This window comes from Pipistrellus hanaki, assembly GCF_964339955.1.
Source record: "Pipistrellus hanaki genome assembly, chromosome: 7".
NCBI classification, from domain to species: Eukaryota; Metazoa; Chordata; class Mammalia; order Chiroptera; family Vespertilionidae; genus Pipistrellus; species Pipistrellus hanaki.
Genome location: NC_140509.1, coordinates 67,294,784 through 67,321,423, shown reverse-complemented (window position 1 = coordinate 67,321,423; position 26,640 = coordinate 67,294,784). Strand labels below are relative to the sequence as shown.

General features: G+C 38.1%; 1 protein-coding gene and 1 pseudogene across 2 annotated transcripts in view; one reads left to right on the top strand and one right to left on the bottom strand.

Moving 5' to 3' along the window:
* Positions 1 to 26,640, top strand: part of PDE7B (phosphodiesterase 7B) — a 261,989-nt gene that overhangs the window by 88,131 nt on the left and 147,218 nt on the right. The window lies entirely within an intron of this gene.
* LOC311625710 (large ribosomal subunit protein uL22-like) lies at positions 23,508 to 25,213 on the bottom strand (annotated as a pseudogene). Its single transcript has 2 exons — positions 25,209 to 25,213; positions 23,508 to 24,035 (listed from the first exon to the last, which is right to left on the bottom strand). The product of its transcript is annotated as a large ribosomal subunit protein uL22-like (transcript).

Genomic DNA, 26,640 nt, shown 5'->3' with positions numbered 1-26,640 from the left:
ATCACTGTGGAGCCTCTGTCTGAGACAAGGAAGTCAAAAGAGTGAGGACGAATTCTCTATTTTCAGTGTATTGGGTTTAAGGGAACTGGAGGACTTCCAAGCTAACACAGCTTAAGAGATTTCAGGTAGATTTAAAATGAGAGGCAAAACTAAAAATGATAGATTTGGAGCTATGATAAAAGAGAGAACAATTAAAGCATGGGAACTGATACCCAATGGCATTACCAAATATGACACCATGGTCAAGACCAGGAGAGTTACTAAATGGACCTGAATTAGACCTACCCACTGTGGTGAGTTTATACACAAGCTACAAAGGATGTCTTCAATGGGCCGAGGAATGAATTACAACAGACAGAAGGATTTGGTAACCTTGGAAACTCTTATGTGAAGATTTCTTATAGAAAAGCAAGGCGAAGAAAAGCCAGAAATGGTGGTGCTCCAGATCCAAACCACAGGAGATACCAGAGAAATCTATTTATAGTGGGCCCCAGAAAACAGCCCATTTATTACACCGCCTAGATAATGAACCTAGTTAAAAATGAGTTTAACATACTAGTAAAAGGCAGGAACTATGTAATCCCTTAGAATGACTTTTATCAAGAATGACTGAACTTAAAATGGATTCCTTCTGAACTTTTACTCTGTATCCCTCAACTAATATTCTCCAAAGTTCAACTTGTGCTTTCCCGGGCCACTTGTGGGAGAAGATGCAGCAGAGGAAGCTCTGAGGGTCCTCTAGGTGTCACAGTACGCTCTCATCCCTTGTAATGGCCCTCAGGAGCCAATTTTACTGTTTCCCCAATGACCACTTCTGGGAGTTTTGTTCCACACGTCTCACAGGGGAGATGCTGCAGTGATAAGATTCTGGTAAGCAGGGCAGGGACTAGAGACTTCAAAAAAGATTTCCTTTTTTGAAGTCTCTACAATTCATTTTCTAAACATTTCTCTGAATCATTCTATGAAAAGGAATCTTTCTTTTTTCTTCTTAGCATTGGACGACTCTTAGTATGTCCATATATGGGGAAAGGAAAATCTATTCTCTGGAATCTGTATACTATAAGAGCTTAAGGCCAACTTGTCACAACTACCAATTTTATGTTTAACATAGTGATCTGAGACTAGCTGGAGCAAAAGGACAGACACATTATAGCAAGAAGCCAACAGTCTACATTATTTGGTCCAAAGAGATAGAGCCATCCTGCTTTCTAGTTAATCCAATGGCAATAGCCACCCACTACAGCAAATGAACAGTTTGGAGTAGAAGAGACAGATTTCTGGGAAGCTCAGAGGTTCAGTGATACCTATGGGATCATAGATCCAAGGATCCAGCCCTGATCATGTGAAGATAGTTGGACACATTACGCAGCTCTAAAGAATGGAGTTGAAGGAATTTGATGTGGGGCCAGGATACTTTTACCATCTGCTGGAATTCCAGTTGGGCTCCAGCTCCACCCAGAAATTTTGAATGAACTCAGAGATCCAAAGACCAGTAGCAACCTCATCAACCAGGCTGGCTTTTCTTTGCATCAAGGATGCTATCTCTCATTCACCCAGACCCTAAAGGTTATGATCTCCCTTGCTCACCAAAGAGAACTGTAGCAGCAGAGTAGCCCCCAGACCCAAATCAAAGGTGTAAATGGATCTCTCCCTCGCCCCCAGTCTCTCATTTTCTTCTCTGTCTCAACTTACAAATACAGAGACAGAACCTGATTGGCTCAACTTAGATCCTGTGTACATCTCTTATCCAATCAAGAGCTGCTTAGGGAGTGCTTCTTGTATTACACCGTGACTCAGAGGAATCCAGTCTCGGAGACCTGTGCTTCTCCATGTGCATGTGAATCACATGGACCTCTTGCTTAAATATAAATTCTGATGAAGTCTGAGATGGGGCCTGAGATTCTGAGTTTTTAACAAGCCCTCAGATGACACTGCCACTGCTGGTCTGTGTGAAGGTAATAGAAGATGACGTGGGCTGATTCTCAATGCAGTTAGGCCATATTTTTTTCTGTGCAAAGTACAGCACATACCTTTTCATGCCTTTGCTTTTGGATGCTCATCACCCCTTGTCATGATGTGAGACTCATTCAGGTATGCTTGTTCTCTCTAAGGAGACCCTATGTCTTATAAATACCCTTTGCTCACATTCTTCTAACAACTAACGTTATTAAAACTCCTCATTCCTAAGTGTTCTCAGCTAGTTTTCAGAAAGAAGAGTGATCTGATGAGCAAATCCACATCAATGGGGTACTTTAATTGGCAAGTATTCATTAAATCAAAATATATTTATAAAATATTTGGGTGTTTATCTTTAAGAAAATATGCTAAATCTCTAAAGGAATCAATATTATCTGGTGGAGGAATTTTAATCCTTGTGGCAAGTAAAGACAAATTTTAAGACAGGATAGGCACAAAGCTATTCATTGTTTTAAAATATTAGAAATAAAAATGCATACACATCAGTAGGAGTCTGCATGAGCCATGGATTCGGACCGCACACTGGGCCATTGCTGGCTCAGCAATACCTATGGTGGTCTGATCTGGCTTCAAAAATGGTGGTGGTGGCCAAGGAGTCCTGGCTATGTCCCAGCTAAAATTATCCAGATAATTTATGCAGAATCTATCTTCTACGTTCAGAACTACATTCTGGCATGCATAGTACCAGGTGAGCATTTTCATAAGGAAATCTACTTTATGTAAACATTCTTGCCAGCAGGAAAGGAAGAAGAGGCCATGCTGTACACCTGAGCTCTTGGTCAATGCAGGCTCCAGGGGGTGTCCTAACCAATCACTGAATCTGTCTTAACCTGGTAAAGTTCTTTTAAAAATCCAAACTTAGTGGCTCATGGCACTAACATTTTCTAGACAGAAACTGCTCTCTATTTCCTGTCTCAGAACATTTTAATGAAAATACTTCTCAAATAACATATCAGCTTTCTCAAGCAAAAGAGTCTCTGAAGGCTATGGAGCATTTTATTGATTCCTAAAGATAAAAAATGTACTGATCTTTTGTATTAACCTACAGGAGTTTTTGCCTTTTGCACGCAGGGGCCTGACAATCTTGGAAGATGTTAGTAGTTGCCAGCAAGGCTCTATGTTTATTCAGATTTCTTCATTTCTCATAAGTGTGGGCTTGCACACCAAACCAGGAACATTTACCCCCCTCATTAGTAACCTCTTGCAGAATAGACTTTCTCAGCATACTATAAATTCTGAAGGAGTAAGGTTTATTTTTCTTCAGACACAGATGCTCCTGCACTGTGTTTCTGGCAGTCCTTTCCTCCACCTTTAGACCAGCTGGGATGGGTGAAAGGGGCATGCTTTGAGTAAAAATATAATTGCAGGAAGGTTTTTTTTTTTTGTTTTTTTGTTTTTTTGTTTTTTTTTTTTTATCAGCCAGGGTTGTTGATAAAACAGTCAGCTTGAGTAAGGAGTGACGCATTTTGGAGTCCCTGCCTAAGACGTCAAGGTCATTCATCAGAGAACCTGAAAGTAATCCCATTTTTAAAAAAAAGGGGGGGGGGGGGCTAATGTCATTCAGATGCTAGCACACATTCAGGAATGATAGACCCTAGCTACTGCTAGCTTACAACCTCTCCCACCATATATTTATTCCTCTTTCAAAATGTTTTTGTCTAATCTGAGGGTTAGGGGCATTTTCAGTTCAAACAGTTGATTCCCCTAATTACAGAAACTGATTGACAAATACTTTTATTAATTTGCCAATTAAAGGGGTCCATTGTATAACTGGCCATCCGTGTTCCACAGTAGTGGCATTTATACAGATTCAATCCAGGGCTCTTGCAGGCCAAAATCAAAATTGACTTTTCATATAAAAATATAATATTTTGACTGGGACTTAATATGAGAGGCCTGAAGATGACCCCTCATTGTGGCAGTTACAAATCTGGTTCTGGAATCAGACATGAACTATAATTCTGGTGACAAAAGCTCCTTACTTGTAATGTTCTGGGTTCCTCATCTGTAATTGTGGGAAGTCACTGTGAGGGTACAGTGAGGTCATGTGTGTGACATATACAGGGTCTGCACCTGAAGAGAGCTCAGAGCTTCTGAGGCTGGTGCTCCACACCTCTGATGCCACCTGCCCAGCTCCATCCAATTTCCATCCATCAAAAGGAAAAGAGAACAGAAGCAAACAAAATGCAAAGGTTACATGGGAAAGATGGTGGGAGGAGCTCCAGAGAACTTTCTAGAACTGTTGCTATCCCCTTAAAAGTAGCAAAATGAAAATAAAGTCTTACATAAATGAGCTGGCCACCACCACCCCTTTCACCTCCTCCTTTTCTACCTCCTTTAAGCATCAGACTTGACAGTTTGGTTATTTGCATTCCTCTTTCCGTGACTGTTCTCCAATGGAAAGAAAGTGTCATGTTACTGTGTCTTGCACAAATTCGGAGGAAAACCCCACTGGGGAAAAGTACAAAATCTCCAAATAGCTTATTTTCCTCTATTCAGCCACAACTGTCCTGCAGTGTCATCTACCCTCACAGCTGAGCTGTTAGGAGACCCCAAAGTTCCCTGGGCTGTAGCTTTCTGTGGTTGGAAAGGATGAGATGACTAGAAGCTGTACAAGCATCCCTCAAAATGGCACTGGTCTGAGGGCCCAAAGTTCCCTATCATTGTTCTCTGCCATTGTTTTTAGCTAGATGGGAGAGAAAATGGATGGAAACAGGAGATGGAAAGGAGCAGGAAGATTGTTTTAAAGATTATATTTCTCATCTTAAAAGGGGATAGTTTCTTTGGCCATAAACTCCACTTTGACCAAGTTGCTGCACCAAAATCAAAACTAAAGCTGCTGTGGACAACTTTAGTTCATCTAAGATAGTTTCTTGCATCCACGACAGATAAACACAATGTGGAGTACCCAAAGAGATTTCTGTCCCTGGAAGGATTTAGATTACAGGAAAAAGAACCAGTTATCTTCTCGCTAACTGAAGCCTGGCTTACTTTCAAGCACTTTATATTCATAGGCTCTAGAACCTTCCTCGATGCACTTGCAAGTTTGTGGCTTAGAGAAGCATGAGTTTTGATAGTCCTGATTGAGGTGCAGTATGCAGGGGTCACTGAGCCCTTGAGGACAGCTTTTCGTCTCGGGATCCCATACAGGAGGGTATTTGTATGACTGGTTGCTCAGGCACCCGGACATGTGCTCAGCTCCCCTTCTGTCCCACTGCTAATAACACTCCTGGGATCCAATTATAATGTGGTTACTTCTCTCGCAGAGATCTCAGCCTTGCGTTTTATAGAAGGCATCACATTGCTCACTAGAGACCCTAGAATCAAAGCTCTGTTCAGTGCCTGCTCACATTCACTGGAGCTTTCACATCACTGAATCTGTAAAGAACACAAACTCAGCCTTTTTTGAGTACGTGTGGATAAGCACAGTTGATGGCGTTGTGAGCTGCCTTAACTTGTTTACCAAAATATCTTCAAAATGAGAGTAATTTCAGTAACTGAAGCGATGACATTTTTCTTTTAGCCTCCTCCATTGAGTGCATTGTGTGAAAATGTCTAAACAAACAAAATGTTCTTCCTGAACTTGGCAAAATGGTGGGCATTACAACGACTTTTAAAAATTGTTTATTTAAAGGACAACATTTAAAAATGGGTCCTAGCCACCTACTTAAGTGAGCTTTTTATAAACTGGATACTAAAGAACAAGAAAAAGGTAGTGGTTAGAAAGTGAAAATATGGTTATTGAGTTGAGTGTGGGCATCCGAACTTGACGGCTCAGAGCAAAAAGACACAGGTACTGTACTCTGCTCATATGCCGATGCTGAGTGTGCCCAGCACAGCTCATGTGCCGAATCTGAAGAGCACAGGAGTGGGAGGAAAGAGAACTTGACAGTCCCAGGCTCTACCTGCTTCCTTTTTCTCAGTCTCCTTCATGGAATGACTGCATTAGTGTCACTTTCTTCAAGAAGCTTCTTTCAGAGAGGGATATTTATGGAAACAAATTCTGATGGTTGATGTTCCAGCAAATTATCCTATCTAATAAAAAAGTAATGTGCAGATTGACCATCACTCCAACACACAAATAGCTGCCCCCATGTGGTAAAAAATGGCTGCCCCCCATGTGGACACAAGATGGCCAGCACAAGATGGCCAGCAGGAGAGAGCAGTTGGAGGCAATCAACCCTGCAGGTGAGGGCAGTTAGAGGTGACCAGGCCAGCAGAGGAGGGAAGTTGGAGGCAAACAGGCTGGCAGGGGAGTGGTTAGGGGGTGATCAGGCTGTTAGGCAGAAGCAGTTAGGGGAAATCAAGAAGGCAGGCAGGTGAGCAGTTGGGAGCCAGCAGTCCTAGATTGTGAAAGGGATGTCCGACTGCCAGTTTAAATGGGCAGTTGGACATCCCTCGAGGGGTCCCAAATTGGAGAGGGTGCAGGCTGGGCTGAGGGACACCCCCCCCCCCCATCCCAATACAGGAATTTCATGCAACAGGCCTCTAGTGTTATATACTATTTGCCAAAGTTCTAATTATTAAGGTAATCTATTTTTTTCCTCCCAAAGTTTCAATCTATCCTAGACCAGAAATCTGATGAAGTGCATCACACTGTTTTAGGGAGAAGAGGTTAAAACATTCCCATTGGATGAGCAGCCCCATCTTAGGGACAGTGTTGTTTCATGTGGAGCAAAAGGAATGAGAAGAAGAAACATGATGGTTTCTACATTTACCTGCAGATATTCTTAAGCTTTTTCTAGTAGAGAGCAATGACCATCTTGTAAACTTTCTGCTCAACATTATTAAAGGAAGGTGTATACAGACCTAAAATTTTTAAAATAATATGTTTGTCCAGAATAAATTATCTTTAAAAGTAATTTATAAATTATCTTTGCCTAGCTGGCATGGCTCAGTGGTTGAGCATCAACCTATGAACCAGAAGGTCACAATTTGATTCCTGGTCAGGGCACATGCCTGGGTTGTGGGCTTGATCCCCAGTGTAGGGTGTGCAGCAGGCAGCTGATCAATTATTCTCTCTCATCATTGATGTTTCTATCTCTAGCTCCCTCTCCCTTTCTCTCTGAAATCAATAAAAATATACTCAAATAAATAAATAAGATATCCTCTGGAGTAAGGAGATATCTAATTTTCCCATAAATCAAGAAAAGTTAATCTCAGCTAATTTAAAACAAGATTGATCTGTCTTATCAGTTATCTGTCAGTACTAGAGAAATGTATCTCTATATAATTTTGCCTACTTTTATTTAATCAGAGTTCAAGAATAAAATACACTCTTTTTTAATGTTGGAAATATCTAAGAATTTACTTTCTTCTAACAAAAATACATTTCAAATTTATTTGCTCTTTCTTCTCGAAAATTCAGTCCTGTTTAATTAAACCAACTGAATGGCTCTTATTTAGAAAAACTTGGTACCAATGATTAACTAAACTTGCTAGAAATTGAGATAATAAAGGCAGGATAACATCTATTTTATCCATCACTATACATCTTTTTGTTCTTCATGGTGCCTGCTATTAGGAGTTTCTCAATCAAAATTGATCAAGTTAGTGAAAAATTATTTTTGGAGAGATAATGATTCAACCAATAAGATATATGAAAACATATCAATCAACTTCATACTAGAGAGTTGCTTCAGTTATAATGATCCAGTTGGATTTTCAAGAGCTGTCTGCCCAGGGCCTCTGGTTTCTTTCTATTCTCTTCCTCTTGTGTGCTGCTTTGTTATTGCATGAAAACAGGAATTTAAGATGTGACATTTAAATTAGACTTGAATATTGGTTATGACTCTTCTAAAAACTTCAGTTAGTAAGATTTTAGATTTAGAAGAGATTTATTAATAGATTTCATTAATAAAACATTTGCTTCAATGAAAATCTTGTGGGGCAGAAAAAAGGTTATATACAGTAAAAGTGTGGAATATATATATATATATATATATATATATATATATATATATATATGCCTAAGTGACCATTAGAACCGAACAACCAGAATGACCAGAATGACTGGTCGACCAATCACTATAATGCTATAATGCTCAATGCAGGAGCTACCCCCTGGTGGTCAGTGCGCTCCCACAGCAACCTCCTGTGGCCTCTCCCCCTGGACAGCCAGCCCCCTGGATAGGCCTTGCTCATTGGCCAGGCTGAGGGACCCTACCCATGCATGAATTTGTGCACCAGGCCTCTATGGATTATATAAAGAGTGTATTATTGCAGACTTTGGGCACAGCATGAAAAAAATTGAAACAAAATAATATAAATTTGATGTCTTTAGGTGAGAGACATGCACAGTTTCATTATATAAAGGTTGAGAATTCAAATCAGAAAAAAAACAGACTTGAGAATTAGAAACCCTAGATTTTTATCAAGGTGTCTGCTATCATTTAGCAATAAAATAGAAGACAAGATTTCATCACAAAAGGCAAGTCTAAAGCAATGGTTCTCAGGGTGTTTGAATATTTGTTAGTAATGGAAATTCTTTGACCCAAGGCAGGTCCTATTAAATCAGAAACTCCGGAATTATGGTCCAATAATCTGTATTGATATTGTTCCTTGTGGTCCTGATACACACTTAGTTTTAAGAACCATGAGCTTTAGGTTCTGTGGAATTCCATGGTGAGAGTTTTAGAAGTCTGTTCCCTTCTCCTCCCAACAGCTGTAAGACAAGGCCTCCTACAACCTGGGAGAAATTAAGGGTTGTTCTCTTCTCTGTTCCTCTACCCTCCTTTCCTGATTTCTTCACTCACATCATTAATTCAAGCAATTTGTCCCTAAGTGAATAGTTACTTCTTCCTTGCTGATGCCTGAAATTCCTTCAGCTAAGAGAAAAGTTTTGTATCCACAAAACATATGATAATATGCTAATAATATCATGTATTATGATGATAGTTTAAACAACTCTCAGTTGAGGTAATATTTTCTGAGAATACTTTTTAATCATGCATAACAAATTGTTTCTAAGTGTGATGACAGACAAGAGAATATTAACTGAAGGCAGAAAGGGAGGGGTTCCCGTGTTGGGAGTGATCAGGAAGCAATATGAAAAAAGATGCTGTGAACTTTCAAGACTTTACAACCATGTCTCAAGTCACCTTCAGTAAATAAGTCATGTATATTCATTGAGAAGATATTCATGAAGACAGATTTTTCCCCTTTAGGTACAAAATCAAACTAGTTGTTCTGTTTCATGTGATTCTTGAAGATTTGCAGTTTGTTTCTGTTTTCATTTTGTTTTCACAAAAGAGCTTCCTTGCCAACAAATTAGTTAATCAAGACGTCACTATAATCCATAGTTTATGCATCTTCATCATGACTGTAATAAATCAAAGCAAAATTGAAGGTGGCTGCCTCTAGATTTCCTTCCTGATTTTTAAAGATTCAGACACTTTAGTTTCACCCCTTATGAATCTAAGATGGAGCTCAAAAGTTAATATTTTTTAAAGTTCCCCAGGTGACTAATTTGCAGCCAGAATTTCGATCCACTGATATAGCTCAAATGGAAGCAAGGCTGTTATACACCGGCACAGAAGCGGCCTTTTTTCCCTCCTCAACCCAGGTAAAAAGAGCATGTCTGTTGACAGTCCCAACCATTTCTATGTGCAGGCCTTGTATAATTTCCAAACAAGCCAGAAAGTTGTGTCTACCAGGGAATTCCTGTGGGCTATTATTAAAGGGCTTATGGTTAACTGATGGGCTGAATTAATGGTGAGCATTAAGGCAGATTGAACCTCAACATTTGGGCAGATTAACAAAGTGACCAATGTGAAGGTACAGATTTCAAGTTTAACATTGAGTTTCCTATCTCTCACAAGACAAGCACTGGTGGTAATAAAAAGGATGCTTTCTTTCCTTTCCCAGTCAAGTGTGCATGGACCAGCCCTTATGAAAACTTGGGTCGATCCAGATAGACATAGGAGGAGTACTATAATTAACTGAGTAAGCAAAGTAACAAACAGTAGGCTGAAAAACAACTTCTAGAAATCTAAGAGGGACAGAGGGTCTGTCCTTAAAATGCCCTTCCCCTTAATAATCTCTTGCACAAGGGAAGTCCTAGAAATTACATCAATACTTAAAATTTCCTTTCCTCGTATTGGATCTGATTGTGTGTGTGTGTGTGTGTGTGTGTGTGTGTGTGTGTGTGTGACTCAAGGAAACACTTAAGAATAAATAAATTTGCTAAAGTGGTGAGTTAGTAATAAATAATGCATTTTATATAAAATTGAGATGATTGTGTCATATAAAATTACATTACCAGAGAAAATATTAAATGATGCTCCTTAACAGGATTGAATATATAATTTGCATCTGAAGATTCTATTTTATCCAAGATATATTGACCCCCATCCTACCTGGAGTAAAGGAATATCTAATTATTAAATAATCTTTTGTAGTTATGTATATGGAGAATCAGAAAACCATTAAATCACTAAAGACAATTGAAATGTCTCCATAATTTATAAAAATCATGGGTATAAATGAACCCACAACACACCAAAAACAGGCAATTGTAGGAGACCTTTTACAATCAAGAAGTTATCTTTATTATATTAGAAGGGTAAAGCATCTACTTTATACAGTTTTATTCAATAAGTACTTCTTGCATATCTTTAATGGGTTTGATATTGTTGAGAGTGGAAAACAATATGATTTCTATTCATAGCTACAAAACACATACTAAATGAATAGAAATATTATTCAATATAAAAGAATTATTATATAAAGCACATATTCAAGTTTTCATTTAAATATATGCTACTACAAAAAAAAAAAGTGGAATAGAAACAACAAGTATGGTTAGCAGTTGGAAGGCTATAAAACAAAATTCATCAGAGCCATGGGGTTCAGTTTTACTTTTCCCTTATACTAAAAAGTCTTCATAAAACAGCACTTTCATCAGTAGCAAATATTGACTGCTTATTGACATCAAATCAAGTCTAGCTTCCATACTTCAAAATCAGGATAATTCAGAATTAGACCCATCATCCTGATTTTTTAAAAATAAATTTTTATTGATTTCAGAGAGGAAGGGAAAGGGAGAGGGAGAGATGGAGAGAGAAAGAGGGAGAGGGGCAGGGAGAGCGAGAGGGAGAGAGACACATCAATGATGAGAGAGAATCATTGACCAGCTGCCTCCTATTGGGGATTGAGCCGCCAACCTGGGCATGTGCCCTTGACTTGAATCGAACCCAGGACCCCTCAGTCTGATGCTCTGTCCACTGAGCCAAACCAGCAAGGGCCATCTGATTTTTTGTGTCCCCACCCCCCAACTCTGTATTCTTTAGTCAGTCAGACCAAGTTCCTTCACATTGTTTTGTAACCCTTACTTGATCACACTGGCTTCCTGGTCCTCTGGCCAACCCATTCCACCTTCCATGCATTAACCCTCTCCGTCACCCCTCCATCTCACCCTCATACTCACATTTACTCAGTTCCTACTTGTCAATCAAAATGCAGCCTTAAACAAAACTTTCTCTGACAAATCCAGGAAAAGAAAGAAATTTGTATCAATAGAAATGTGTATTAAAGATTCCAAAAGAGAATTTTTAAAGACTCATTTCTGAAAGACATACAACTAGTATTTTTTTATTTGTTTTTTTTCTCTCTCTCTCTCTCTTTTTTTTTTTTTTTTTCCAGAACTAATCTCTAACTTCATTTAATCAACTAGAAAAGATACTGCTAATGAGCCAGCCCATTCAGGAGTGACTCTGGAAAAAATGAACATTCAGTCTTTTCTGAGAATAGAAAATTATTCCCTGCTAATAGAAAAAGATAGCCATAGTAAAATTCTTGAAGGTGACTAACATACCTATAATCTCTGTTATGTGCAAAACAAGGACCTTCCGTTCTGATTAGCTGATTTGCCTGAGAAAGACAATCTTACCAGCCTAGAAACAATGCATGTAAAGGCTTTTAACTATAAAACAATTTTAGTGTGTTATAAGGAAATATTCTAGTTAACATATTTGTCAGGGGTATAATTGAGAATACAAGAAAATAAAAAATTAGTGAAAAGTGAGTTAAGCCGGGACCGGTTTGGCTCAATGGATAGAGCGTCGGCTTGGGGACTGAAGGGTCCTGGGTTTGATTCCGGTCAAGGGCATGTACCTTGGTTGCGGGCACATCCCCAGTAGGGGGTGTGCAAGAGGCAGCTGATCGATGACTCTCTCTCATCGATGTTTCTAACTCTCTCTCTCCCTTCCTCTCTGTACAAAATCAATAAAATATATTTTTTTTAAAAAAAGAAAAAAGAAAAGTGAGTTAAAATAAATCTAGAAGTTTTTTGTTTTGTTTTTTTAAGAGCCTGTTATATAGGAACGAGGGCCCTAGTGCACAAATTCATGCACCTTGAAAGGAAATGTGGGCCCCAAGCTGTGATGGGCACGGGATGGGTCTCAGCCCATCTTCCACACCCCTGCCCAGCCCTGCCCACCATGACCCCTGGTCCACTATCTACCCTAAGCCCCTCTCCTGCCTCCGCTGCTCCCATGTGCTGAGAGCACCAGCCCCACTCACACCCGCTGATGGCTCAGAGTGATTGGGTCTGGTGCCGTCAGTGGGTGCGAGTGGCGGCTGCTGCCCCAATCGCCTCCCAGAAGCAGGGAGAGGTAGAGAAGCCCTCAGGGGCAATCAGGGATGGCAGCTGCTGCTCTCACTTGCTGATGGTGCCAAGTAATTGGGATTGGCGCCAGGTGCCATCAGCAGTGCAAGTGGCAGCTTCAGCACCAGCAGCAGGTATTAATGGGGGCTGGTGCCAGCAGCAGGTACAGGTGCCAGTAGCAGGTATAAGCACCTGCCAGGACTGTGGTGTGTGGTAGCAAAGAATTTTCAGTAACCACCGGAGGCACACCTGATGACAGCGACCAGCACCCCACCTTGGTCTGGTACCTCTGCTCACCTGCTCCACCATCCCGCTGTGGCTAATGCCCGCCATGTTCCACACTGCCACTGCTGCCGATACCTGCCATGTTCCATGTGTGCCCCCTGGTGGTCAGCACATGTCATAGTGACCGGTTGTTCAGTTGTTTGATTCTTTGATTGTTCAATTCCACCATTCAGTCAATTTGCATGTTAGGGTTTTATATAGAGAGATTGCTTTTTATTTACTTGTTAATTAACATAATTTCTCAGCTTTCTTTAAATAAAGGGCTATGCGCATATACACAAAGAGAAAGTAAGAGAGATTTTTTTTTTAAATGTTCCTGCAAGTTAATTAAATCTGACTTAAAGTTCACTCTTATCTGAGAAAAGCACCTCTACTTGATGGTGACATATGCTTAGATGCAGGAACCTTTGTAAGAGGACATAGATTGTATGCAAACCTAAATAAATATTTTGAGAATATTAGCATAGAATTTTCTGATTTCAAAACCATGCCTTTACATTTTGGCATGATTATTGGCTCATTTATAAACAAGCATGTCTTAGAAACTGATTTTTCTAGGTTTGTAGATTTATTTATTCAATAAATCAAGCAATGCTCCTGCTCTTATTGAGGTCATAAATATTTCTAAGCAAAAAATTATCCTCACTCAAAAACCCCTTGATTTATCAAGTGATCCAGCAAATGGCTATTTTACAATTTATATTTACTCTAAATTGTGTATTATATAGACTCCCCTGAACTTAGAAAGTTATATCATATTAGTTTTCAACCACTACAAAAGGCAGGGAAATGACCAAGACAAAAGTGCAGATTTTTATCAATATAGGACAAGGAGGAGTGTTTTTGTAACTTTGTTCTGTCGACTTAACCCATTTAAACAAGCTAGCTTTGTTGCAGAGAGAAGAGTCTTCTCTTTTTAAGAGCCATTCTCTGTCCCATTGTGAAATGCTAAACAGTAGAAATATACCCATCTGACCCCAAATGTAGCCTTTATCTTGGCCTGGTTGTTTTGATCCAATACTGAGGAGAAAAATTCATCTGGTTACCTATACTACCTAATTCTATCCCAGCACAGCACTTGCGTGAATAAATCTGAAGGGCCCTGGGCAGAGTACAGCAAATACATTGTTTGGTGTCTTCCCTCTCTGTGAAATAAAAATCCCCACTTTGAGAATGGGGCTGTTATAAAGATTAGTCACATTAAATTTCAATGACCTTCTTTGGGAATAGGATGCTATAGCCAACTCAAGGCTGATAAATACTCGGTCGTCAATCTCTCCTCATCGTGCCTTCAAGTCTGCAAGTTTATTTCTGAGCTAGTCTGTAGTTGCTGTGTTGCTGAGCATGTGATAAATTCAAGAAGCTAAGAAAGTCATTCATAAGGTAAAGATCACATGTACATGTGTGTTCTTTTTCTGTAATTCCACTACTAAGAATCTATCCTAAGCAAATAACCTAAAATATAGAAAAAGCTTTTTGTACAGAACTGTTTCTGTAGCATGAGAACTAAAAACATAACAATAAGCTACATGTCTAAGAATAAAGAGATGAATTTGATTTTCATAAAAAGCATACTCTGAAACATCGTGCAGCCATTAAATGCTGTTTGCAGAAAGTTTTAATGACAAGGATAACTGTTTTTCTTATAATGTTAAGTGAAAGAAACACAAAATGATATAAATGATATGATATTAACTATTATCTTACCTAATAATAAAAAACATGTAAATTGACCATATTTCTGCTACACCCACAGCCAGAGTGAGTATGCAAATTAACCCAACGAAGATAGCGGTTAATTTGCATACATACCTGGATCCCGAGAACCTCCTCAGCACCCAGTTTACTCCCAGCCAGCCATAGGAGAGGCGGGGGGCCCCCTTCCCTCAGGTGGGGGCTTTAGGCTTAGAAAGGGACTGAGCCTAGGATCACAGGGGTGGTGGTGGGGGGTGGGGGGAAGCATCCCAAGCCTAAAGCCTGGTTGGCCTGAGCTGGTAATTAAAGGGGCAGGGGGAAGGGGCCAAGGGCTGCTCAGGCTTTAGGCTTGGGCAGGGGCTGAGCCTAGGATTGGAGAGAAGGGGGAAAAATCAATGGAAATATATCCTCAGGTGAGGATAAAAAGAAAAATAAAGAAAGAAATACCATATCCTATGAAAGACACATCTTGAAAATGCTTAAAAAAAAATTGTCATTTTTTTCATGGTGAAGGGACTGGAGTCCATGTTGATGACAGTACCTTGGCAACTGTGGTGACTGGCAGTGGCTGCAGCCACAGGATGATGGGGCTGGCACCTTCCCCTGATCAGCCTGGTCACCTGCCATAAAAGGAGGCCAGACTGCAGCTTAGATCTGCTCCCAATGAGGAGCAGGCCTACACCATCAGTAGGACATCCCCTGAGGGCTCCCAGTATGTGAGAGGGGGCAGCCTAGGCTGAGGGACCCCTCCCCAGTGCACAAATTTTGTGCATCGGGCCCCTAGTGTATGTATAATATATTGTATAATATATGCAATATGTGCACCAAGATAAGACTAGAAAAATAATAGGAAATGTTAACAATAGTGAGTAGGTAGGGGATTATACATGTTTATTTCCTTTATAATACTCTTTTCATTCCCCACTTACTATGAGGAGTATTTATCATATTAAAAAACACACACAAATATATACACACAAATTTACTTTCTAAGCTGTTCTGATGTTGTAAATTGTATGACATTAGACACGTCTCTAATCTATGCTTTATTTATAGACTATGGCAATTTTACCTCATAGGGCTGTGCTAGAATTAACTAGAATAATGTATTGAAAGCACTTTTTAAAATAAACAATCCTATGTAGTTACATTCTAATATTTCTCAGGGGAGGAGGAAGAGGACTTCCCATAGCTCTTCCAGGTTAACCTATAAAGTGAAGACAATTTGCCATCATTCCTCTGTCTTCAGTTGGAATTCTGACTACCATGAAGGAAACTGTTGACTATGGAAAAACCTGGTCCCTGTAGATGAAGTAAACAAATATATAATGCAAATTACTTATCTTAATAAACAATGTGTGATATGTTTTTTGCATTCTGTTTTAATCTTGCCTTAAAATTAACAGCCATAATTTTTTTTTTTTAAGTGTAAGTGATACTAGGACATTACAATTCCCATTCTTTTTCTGTCACTGGCCCAAACAATAGGAGAAAGGAAGAAAGGAGTGAGGTGGTGAAGGAAATGAAGGAAGGGAGAAAAGGAGGGATTAACGGGGGAGAGGGAGGGAGGGAGGAAGGGAGGGAGGGAGGGAGGGAGAGAGGGAGGGAAGGAAGGAGGGATAGAAAGAACTCAGAAATATGGCTCCCAGATTTACTGTAAGGGAGGTTAGGAAATACAATTTTCTTATATGCTGAGGAAGAGAAGCAGATGGTGAACATGCCACCTTTTTTATTTTACCACAGACTCCCAAGTGAACAGTGAAGTAATGACTCCTCAGACCTAGAGGAATCAGAGGAATTTGGCCATTAAGTTGCCTGTGATTCAGTCAAGTTTTGTGAAGGGTGTAGATAGTGTGTATACTGAGACATATTTCTGGAAACTTTCACAAACCAGGTAATATAAAAAAACTTTGTTTGTTTTATGAAGTCAACACTTAAACAGTTTATGCCAGAGTTTAGGGACTTCTAACCCACAGGAGCATGGTTAGGCATCGGACCTAATCCCATTTCTAAACCCTGGGCATTCTTTCAATTCACATTCTAGCTCTTTTTTTTCATCTCATAAAAGAAACATTTTAGGCTTAGCAGATACTTTAACAAAGTTAACAAGATGTCAGTTTCTAGTTTGTAAGCCAAATCAAAGAGAGCAAGAAACTGTTAAAGGAAAATAAGGTCATGAAACAGAGATGAAAATTAGATTCCATAACTGGGATCACAGACACAGGAGGCCAGGGTCAGGATGTTAGGGCGAAACATCACCATTCTGGTTCTAGGGCTAGAGCAAGGTCAAGGTCAGGTCACAGAAACACATCTGAGAGGTGAGCCCCTAATGGCCTGGTGAGCATCCAGATTTTCTGCAAGGGAGATTCGTTCCCAGAATTCTAGTCCATGCCATGGTCTAGACAGCCACTTTCCAGTCAAATGTTAACATTACCAAGACCCTTAGCCTTGGAGATTTACGTTTTATTTACATCTCAGATCTAAATCACAAACTGGAGTGTGTTTGCTTGTTTTACTATCTCAGATGGTTGATGGAGAAAGAGATTCATCCTAATAGTGATAGTTCATTTCTAGCTGCTCCCAAAAAAATCCATAACCAAAAGGTGTTTTATTTTTCTCTTTCCTTTCTTTACAGCAAAAATATGTGTAGAATTTGCCCTAGAGTATCAGGTTGCTGTTATCCAGATGGCAATACCCAGTGGCCCCTGTATATAGTCACCTCCCTTCCTCAGTGAATATTACACATGGAGCATATTGCTTCTTAGAGTAAGACTGGCTTTTGGGAAACTTTGGGCCCATTTATCACTATTTATGTGAAATATTACAGGATCTGAGTCATGTAACTGGAGAATAGAAATATGTAATTATCATTTCATAATAAGTCCTTTAGTATTAGTAGCTGCTTATGCTGCCTGACCCTGGAATCACCCTTTTACATGACTGTAATATCCCTGTGTCCAAAAGTGGATCTTGGCCTTCTGTAATATTCTGCTTCTTTACTCAAGCTTGCCTACCTTGGCTAACCAAGGGCTTTCTGTGGACTGATCAGAGTAAGGGAACGCCATAGTGTGTATATATTTCTAAGTGCCTGAACTAACATGGGACAAGCACTATGACAGTGGCCAACATGATGACACAGTCTCAATTAGGTCTTTATTACCAGGATGGCTGGGCTTGGAATCATAGGATGTGCTGGCATCTGTTATGAAGTTCTTGTTTTTTTAAAAAAATAATAATAATTTTAAACATGTAGGTTTTAATGGGTTGTGGGAATTAAACTTCTTGGAAGATGATAATGATTTAGAATATGGTTTATGTGTCTCCCTTGGGATGAGACCTTAGGGTCTTTGTTTTGGTATGCTTCTCTCGTGTTGTGGCAGATCCAATTCCAAGCCAAAAACACATTTATGACAATTTAATAAAGAAAAAATAAACCAGAAGAAAACATTTGAGCAACTGCTTTCAGTTCACTGTTTTACCAGCCTTGACTTTAAATATGCCACTTCCTTGTGATGTACAGTACCTCCCCAGGACTTACTTATCTGGAAGTTTGTCTACGTGAGTTGGTGGTTGCTAACTATACTTATTTAGGTAACCATTTCACAATATATACATATGGCAAATCATATGTCACGTGCCTTAAACTTATACAATGCTATATGTCAATTATATCACAATGAAATTAGAAAAAACATTTCACTTCCTATGTAGCAATATAGAAAAGTTAGGGAGTGAGGAATGTGGGTTTAGTGTGTTTCATTTTCTTATACTTATGAAGTCACCTTTCAACAATACCACAGTTTTCAGGATTGCTCATTTTAGTAGAAACTAAGGAAGTGTGAAAGTCTATACAGAGAAAGTTATAGTTAAAAATATGATAAAAATAAAGATATAATTTCTTTCATTAAAGAGAGTACTTGACAATAAAATATAAAATAATTTTTTTCCAATAGCCAGCTCACATCTATATTCTAGCATGGACTTTTCTCCATACATTAGTTTGCACTGTGGAGAGTGAAACTAGCCCCATTCCACAGTTAGAAAAATGGAGACACAAAAATCTTCAAAGATTTCATCCAACATAACAAAAGAGCCAGACAAAAGCCAATGGCTTACAGATGTAGGATATTTTTCAAAGAAGAAGCACAAATCATAGTATCTTTGATGTAACATGTGTAGAACTAACACAAATGTTTGCCTTTGAGACTCACAATAGTCAGAGGCAGAAAAAATCTTTTTCATCTTTTTTTATTTTAAAATTTCTCTTTGTATGTAGTCACTGCTCTAATACCAGGCCAAGGTATTCTTTTAAGAATAACAACTTTGCTAAATAAAGGATGCAGCAAGTTAAGTTAAAATTTCCTTGTCATAAATCTTGAAATTTTTCTTCCTCTTTTTATGTTTGGGGGGAGGGGGGGAGAGACCCACAAACAGGCATTATGACAATGGCCATGGCTAAGGTCTTCCTCTTTCTTCCCAAATCCAGTAGACTGGAATAGTTGTTCAATTGCCTTATCTAGTGAGTCACACTTACTATGTGCCAGGCCCAAAGGATTCTGCCTTCAAGTGGCTTTGAGACCAGAGATGGCAGATAAGACTTGTGTGCTCTTCATAGTGAATGTAGATGGTCTCAGAAGCACATAGAAAGCCATCAGACTTGGCCTGGAGAACAAGATATGATGTGTGGAAGAGGTGAAAGCCAAACAATTATCTAAAATATGTGTAGGAATTAGCCTGGTGAAGCATAGTAGGAAATATTCCAGAAAGAGGGAACAGGATGTGAGAAGACCTGAAGGTGAGAGAGTGTGCAACGAACCCAAGGTAACCCAGTGTGATAGGAATGATGGGGAGTAAGGATAACTTACTTTTGGAATCTTCCTTTTGTCTTTTGATACATTAAACATATGGACATTTCATAGTGCACCAGGTGGAATGGCTAAGACTAACAACTGACAAACTTGTGGATAAGTAGACAGACTTCGGACATAAGCAAAGACTGAGTATTTTCCTTAAATGGTAGGTTTTATCTTCAGTTGTTCTTCCTATTGTTAACTGGGTTTAAATTCAAGTGCTATAGGACTGGCATGAAATTCAATTAACTCGTTTGTTTCATTTATGTCTGACCCCAAACTCACTCTTTAAGAGTTCAAATAAACTTTTTTCTTAAAAGTTATATGTGTATTCTATCTGAGTTATTTCTCCAGTTCTATTATTTATTGGGATTATTTTCCTGATTTTGGAAGAACTATATATTCATTTTAGAACTATATTATTCATTTTAGGAATGCATAAGAAGCTATGTAGAAGAAAATAAAATCACCCACAATACCACCTATTCTAATAACCATTGTCAATATTAACTTATATAGAGTAACCATTATATTTTTTCTGATATTTTCTATAAAAGCATTTTGTAATAAACTTTTTATTATGAAATGATTTTATAGTTTGGGTGCCTTGCTTCTTTTTGTGTACTCATATACATAAGATATATATTTACTTCATTTTAAGATTAATTTTAATTACATAATTTATGAATACATTCTCATTTTGCAAGTTTTTAAAAAACTATATCTAGTTTAACTAAATCTAGTGTAACTTTTAGCCCAGTTGAAAGTAATTTTGCTGGCCTCTATCATTAATGACAAAGGTCACAAGTCTTATTATCGCTGTATTGCATATGGGGCATCCAAAGCAGATAGCAGTTGCATAACCACAGCAGGGCTAGAAATGAATCGGGGTTATTTTGAAAGTAGGTAGAGTATAAATTATGGGTGAAATTAAAAATTGGTGATTTCTTTTTCTATTCAAAGCCCCCTCTCTTTGTAGTGATAATGCATAAAACATAATGGCTCTCTGTTATTTTGCCATGAATTAAGAACCAAATCTGACCTTAGGGAGTCCATGTGGATTTCAATGGAAAGTTAAACCAGTTGCATAAGAAGACTTGCTGCCAGAATCTTGCCTGAAAGCTTAAACACTGTACTAGCGCTCCAAGGAATTCTCAAAGATTAAGTTGAATATGGATTTTGAAGTTAAAATACACAAAAATGAGTGCATGTGCAAACACACAGACCCACACACAGAATTTTAAGACCAGAAGTAGCACCAGAGCCAATTCCGCAATATTTTTACTAGTAACCCTTACTTGGGCACAATTTCACTTGAAGCTGGTGGGATTCTTTTTCCTGAGTCAAGCCTGCAGAATCAAGCCTACTGGGAGTCGGCAAACCACAACAGAAGTCTTCAGATCTCTGGTGCTTCAGGATAGGTATCCTGATCTCTGCAGGGGACAGGGAAGATTTTTTTTGCTTGCACAATTGTCAGAGGATACAACCCTTGCCTTCCTTTGAAATGTGAGCTATCAAAAACTTTTAAAAAAAGGAAACCCTGATGGAGCTGTTTTCTGATTCAAGGTGACAGACTAGACCAATTCCTGATGATACCTTATTTTAAAGATGGAAATAGAATCACAAATTTACTACATCTAATGTGTACCTTCTTTTGAAAAGGTGGAGCCCCAAAAGAAATTTTTCTCAAATGCCTTTTCTCCTGGAATAAGTAATCAAATTGAAAATGAGAGAGAGGTAGGTAGAATGACTAGCCACATGATGCATAAAGTTAGCGAGAGAATGAGGAGGAAAGTGTCAACTATGAACATGACAAAAGCCGATTACGTGGCATTCAGATAGCCGCTATTTTCCTGTGACCATACAGTCTTGAATTCCTTCCAGTCTTGGTGCAATATTTGAAAATCTTTCGACCAGGTTTTTGACATTTACATCTTTTCTGGGAAGACTTCTAAATGACCTAGGGGAAACTTTCTAAACCAAAGAATAGTTTTGGCAGCAAAAACAATCCTCAGTATGTATTATGATGGAAACAAAGTAATTTAGTCTTTTACTCATGCAAGGATCTATGAGAATATTGATGTTAAGCAAAAATAAAACAAATCAGAAACTTCTATTTTTAACATGTGAAAAAATTATTTACATGATATTATTTATTCTTTAAAAGAAATATGTGATTGATGATTTCCTAATAAACAAGAAGGAATTAATTTATTGTCAGTGTTGTAATTTACTCTTGTAAATTAAGCTCGCAGTTGTACTGTATTTGTTCTATTTCTGTTTGCTCTTATATCTTGTAGAAAAGTATAAAATAAACTCACTGGGCCATTATTTTTCTCATCTGTACAGTGAGGAAAATAGGTTCTATTTCAGAGGCTTGCTGAGATGATTATATGATGTAACATAAGTAAAATTAACCCCGTGGCTGTACATTAGTAGATTCTTTCTGATTCATTCCTGCCTACCTTCTTGTTATTTTCTGTGTCATTTGAAATGAGTGTGTGAGGACTTCAGTGGATTAATTGTGTAAAGTCCAACTAATAAGGGCACAAAGCCAGGTATGTCTATGGAGTTACCATTTATTTTTGAGTGCTAACTACATACCTGGCACATAATAAATGCTCTATAAATATGAGCTATTATCATACCACACACCTCATTTTGTCTTTCCTATAACTCTGGAGAGTGTTTACTTTTCATTCTCATTTTCTAGTTGATGAAACTAAGGATTGGGAGGTAAAGTCACTGGCACAATGTCACACAGTAAGACCATGACAGCTAGAATTTCAGCTGAGTTCTGCTCCAGAGTTCCTGGTCTCACCACTGCTCACGTCACACCAACCAAAGCACTGGGCAGAGGAGCCTTGGGGGAATTCAGTCACCTGGAACAGAGCAGGGCAACCAGAGTAATCTGGAAGGACCTCTGAAAATTAAAGACAAAGTGGCTGGCATTTCTCATCTGAACATTCTAAGAGAAATTCCCAGTTGCTAACTCTAAGCCTACCTATTTACAAGAATAAAGCACTTCAAAGACACTTAACCAGCTTGGTTATATACAATTGCCTTGAAAATAATAAAAACGGCTTCTGAAAACCTGCCCAATGCTGACTCAAAACTTTTAAAAACCATAATAGGAGCAAATAACCTGAAAATACCCAAATATCCCTTGAAGTATAATTGATATTCATCATAAAGTCATTTAAATTAAGTTGTTAAAACAACTATATATTTCACATTTCATATAAAAAAACATTTTATATAAACATTACATCTTTAAATTCAGGGACTTACATAGGCAGTATCATTGAAAAAGAAAAATAGCTTAAATATACACATCTCTGGTGATTGTATTAGCTAACGAGTTACGACAAAATTAATTTATTCATCAATAACACTAAAATCTTAAGCACACAAACTTTAATCTTTGGCGTTGCTGGACTTTCTTCCACCACATATAAATGTTTGAAGTGGGTCATCAAAGTTGAACCAAAGGCAAGTCTTACATCAGGCAAATATTCCTACATTGCTGGCTAGTATGGGAAATGGTTTCTTGCATGGTTTAAGCAGAAGTTGGCAATTTTGAATTTACCACTGAAATTTTAACATAAGTATGGCCAGGAGGAACATGAACACATTTTCTGGAAACACACAAACTCCTAAATATTCCTCCTACCTTAAGCCTTTTTTGACTAAACGCTATATTTCATCATACCTTTGCAACATTAATGTCATAGTCCTGGGAAATTAGAGACTATAATGGCAGAGGATAAAGTAGGCAGGGAAAATTTCAACAGTATTAAATAGTAACTTAGGATTTTAAAAGGCATAGTTGTCATCTGACTTTTATCTGTAACTTTTTATGTATCTTGAGGCAAATCATTTGATACCCAAAATTAAATTTTAGTGTGATTGGCAGGACAATATATTCAACCCCATATTGCAGATTACTGAAGAGCCCTACCTCCACCCCAGAGTCCTTGGGAAGTCTATAAATGTCCAGACAAACCACACCTGAGAAATGAACTGGTTTTCTTTTCACCTATCTCTTTCTTTATTTTTATTTAACTATTATTGGTATTTATTTTGTGCTGAATTTACTCCTGGGCCATTAGTTTTTGTTTTTTAAGTTTCTTCTGGGATATCTTTTTCTTCTGTGCAACCTCCTCTTCCAGTTTAGGAACAATTTGCTCTTTTTAAAGAAGGATCCTCTCAAAGAGGCAGGGAGAGCTCACGTGTGGGTTAGTTCACCCGTGAACCCTGTAAGTTCTATGCCACATCTTGGGAGCTTTGTTCACCTGAAGTGCTAAATAATAAGAGAATCTACATCTAACCCCTTAAGCTTGGCATTACTCTCTGCATTTTTAAGCACGTGCAGCAAAACTTCATCACTCTTTTGGTGCCACTGACCCTTTATCCAGCCCCACTGTTTGGCCTTGACACCTTACCAACTCCACCATTGTGACAATGGAATGGCACATGTTCTGTCAAGTGACTTCCTTCAAATATGCATGCCCTTGATGGCCTGGAAAATTTCACAAGTGTTCTTAAAGTGAACACGAAGATTTGAACCTCTTGATTTGCATGATTTTGTGGGGTTTTCTGGGTCAAGTGAATAGGGGCCGCTTTCAGGAAGAACCTATTACCTTCTTTAGAGCATTACTCCAACAATTTCCAATTTAGTCTCAGGCTTCTATTATACATCCCAATTTCATGGAAGCTCCATGCAAATTAGATCAACACATGATCATTCTGTGACTATATTCTTCACCTGAAGACTTTCGGTCCTCCTACCTGGTCTTGGACAGACACAGAAAGATCATATAGTGGACTTAGCACATGAGCATTATGGCCAAACTGAAAACAATCAACTCTTCAGCACCACAAACAATAATAAACCCAACCAGTGAAGAAAAAGGGAGCCAGCACTTGGCATATACCTAGACTAGCTTGCTATTTAAAGTCAAACGAAAGCCTTTGAACACTCTAAGCAATGAAAAGAACATGGCACCTTCCCACCATAAGTAATTTAAAAGGAAACAATGCAAAATCTTAAATTACTTTAAAGAATCTTGATATTTATTTCATACCTTAAAGACTATATCTCAAAAATAAATCCTTACTATAAAAATTTGTGTGACTCTGCTTCAGTCACTAAATATAGACTTAGCCTATGTATTAATTAGTTTTTGTGGCCCAGCATCACTCACATTCAGTAGTATATATATCTGTCCCCCCACCCACTCCCTTGTTTTAGCCCAGAAATATCTCATGGCCACCCACCCAGCTTAGCCTCTATTTTTGTAAAAATGTAGTCTCTGCTTATTTGTATTCACTTCATGGAGTTAATATGCATATAACTAAGAGGAATTAAATTCTGAAAGTAAATTCTGCAGGAAGACAAAATATTGTTCTTAAAACTGACCTACCTTTGATGTTAATAAATGGTTCTCTATATGAATAAATAATTCAACCAAGTAAGATGAATAACATTAGTTCTGGAATGGACTATTTAGCCAATAAAATTCAAGTAAATTACAGGGTGACTGCAAGAATTTCATTGTTTCATATGATGAATTTCATAAGAAATTAATTTTCAGAAAACACATTTTTTTTAAAATTTTACAAGTGAATATAAATGATAAAGAGGTTGAAAAGCCAGTATAGCTAAAAAAGGAAGGTAACAGCAACAACTTATAGAAGCATACCTATTAGAGCTGACACTGACCCTATTATTCATCCAGCCAAAGATGCACAAAATGCATTAAATATGCCTTTTATCATTTCCCCCCATGTACTCCATGGTGTGAAATAATTTGTCTCTGAAACTACAATAATTATTTTGTTATTTCTTTCCTTCTTTATGAACTACAATCAATTAGAACTTGTGCTCAATAAGAGGCTAATAGTTTTACTTCACTAAGTTGATATAACTAAAGTTAAACATAAGAATTTAACATTTTTGGCAGTCTGCATAATCTTATCAAAGCTACATATTTTATTTCTGCTTCCTACTTGCCTTTTATGCATATATTTTTGCTTACATATTTACATGTGTATATGTTAAGCCACATAATATATTGAAATATCTATGATAGTGTAATATAGCCTTTAAATGTGTTGAAAAATAGCTATGGTTCTTGACTCCTTATCTTACCATTTCTCTGAGGCTGGAAACTACTGATCAAACTCAATCTAAGGAGAATGTTATGTGCGAGAGTGATTATTGCCTTCGTCAAAATCAAAGAGCCATTAAAAATGGAATTCTTCTTCATACATATAAAACTTTTGCAACTAGTCCCATCTGCTTTCTTAGTCTCTAAATAAGTAAGCATCCATATTAAAAACAAGGGACTCACAAGAAAATTGTTCCTATCAAATGACTGTTTTTCATATCATCCTTTGTCTCTCCCTCCCTGACCATTCCAGGCATGATTACTAATTCTATGATATAGTTTTGTTTGTTTTTTACATTTGTACCTATTTTCACATTACCATTGCCTCTGGACAATAGTATTTTGGTCTGCCTCTACCTCTGGGGTTTTGTCTTTCTGATTTCTTTATTCATATTAGCTCTTACTATACTTAGTTCCCTAAATATTGATTTGAAATGCATGCAATTGAACTGAACTGGACACAATGGCTATTGAACTGAACTGGACACAGTGTTTGTTTTCTTTTGTTTATATGCCTCTATATGTCAATAATTCCCAAGCTGATATCTAAATACTGACTTTTCCCCTATACACTATATTCAGACTACCTACTTGACATCTACTTGGATATCACAAAGGCATCCCAAACTTCCAATATCCAAATGAATGCTTGATTAGCCTCACATCTACATATACTATAATTGAGATACTAGAACTCAACTTCTCTCTTTTTTTCATATGCCAAGTCATGAGTATATTCTAGAACTCCTATCTCTAAATATTTTCTAAAATTGTTTCTTTTTCCTTCAATCTCACTGCTACTGCCCTAGCCAAGTCATCATTCTTTTCTTGAATTTTATTAGCCTGCTAGCTAATTTCTGCTTCTCCTCTTGCTTCTATACAATCCCTTCCCTGCAAAGCTACCAGTGTGATTTTATAAAAACTACTTTAGATCATGTCACTCTTCTGAAAACCTTCTACTGGCTTTTCATCAGACTTGGAAGGCATCCAAAATCATCTCTAGTCTACACAGGAGCCCAGCATTGTCTGCCAGAATCTCATCTCATGCCACCCT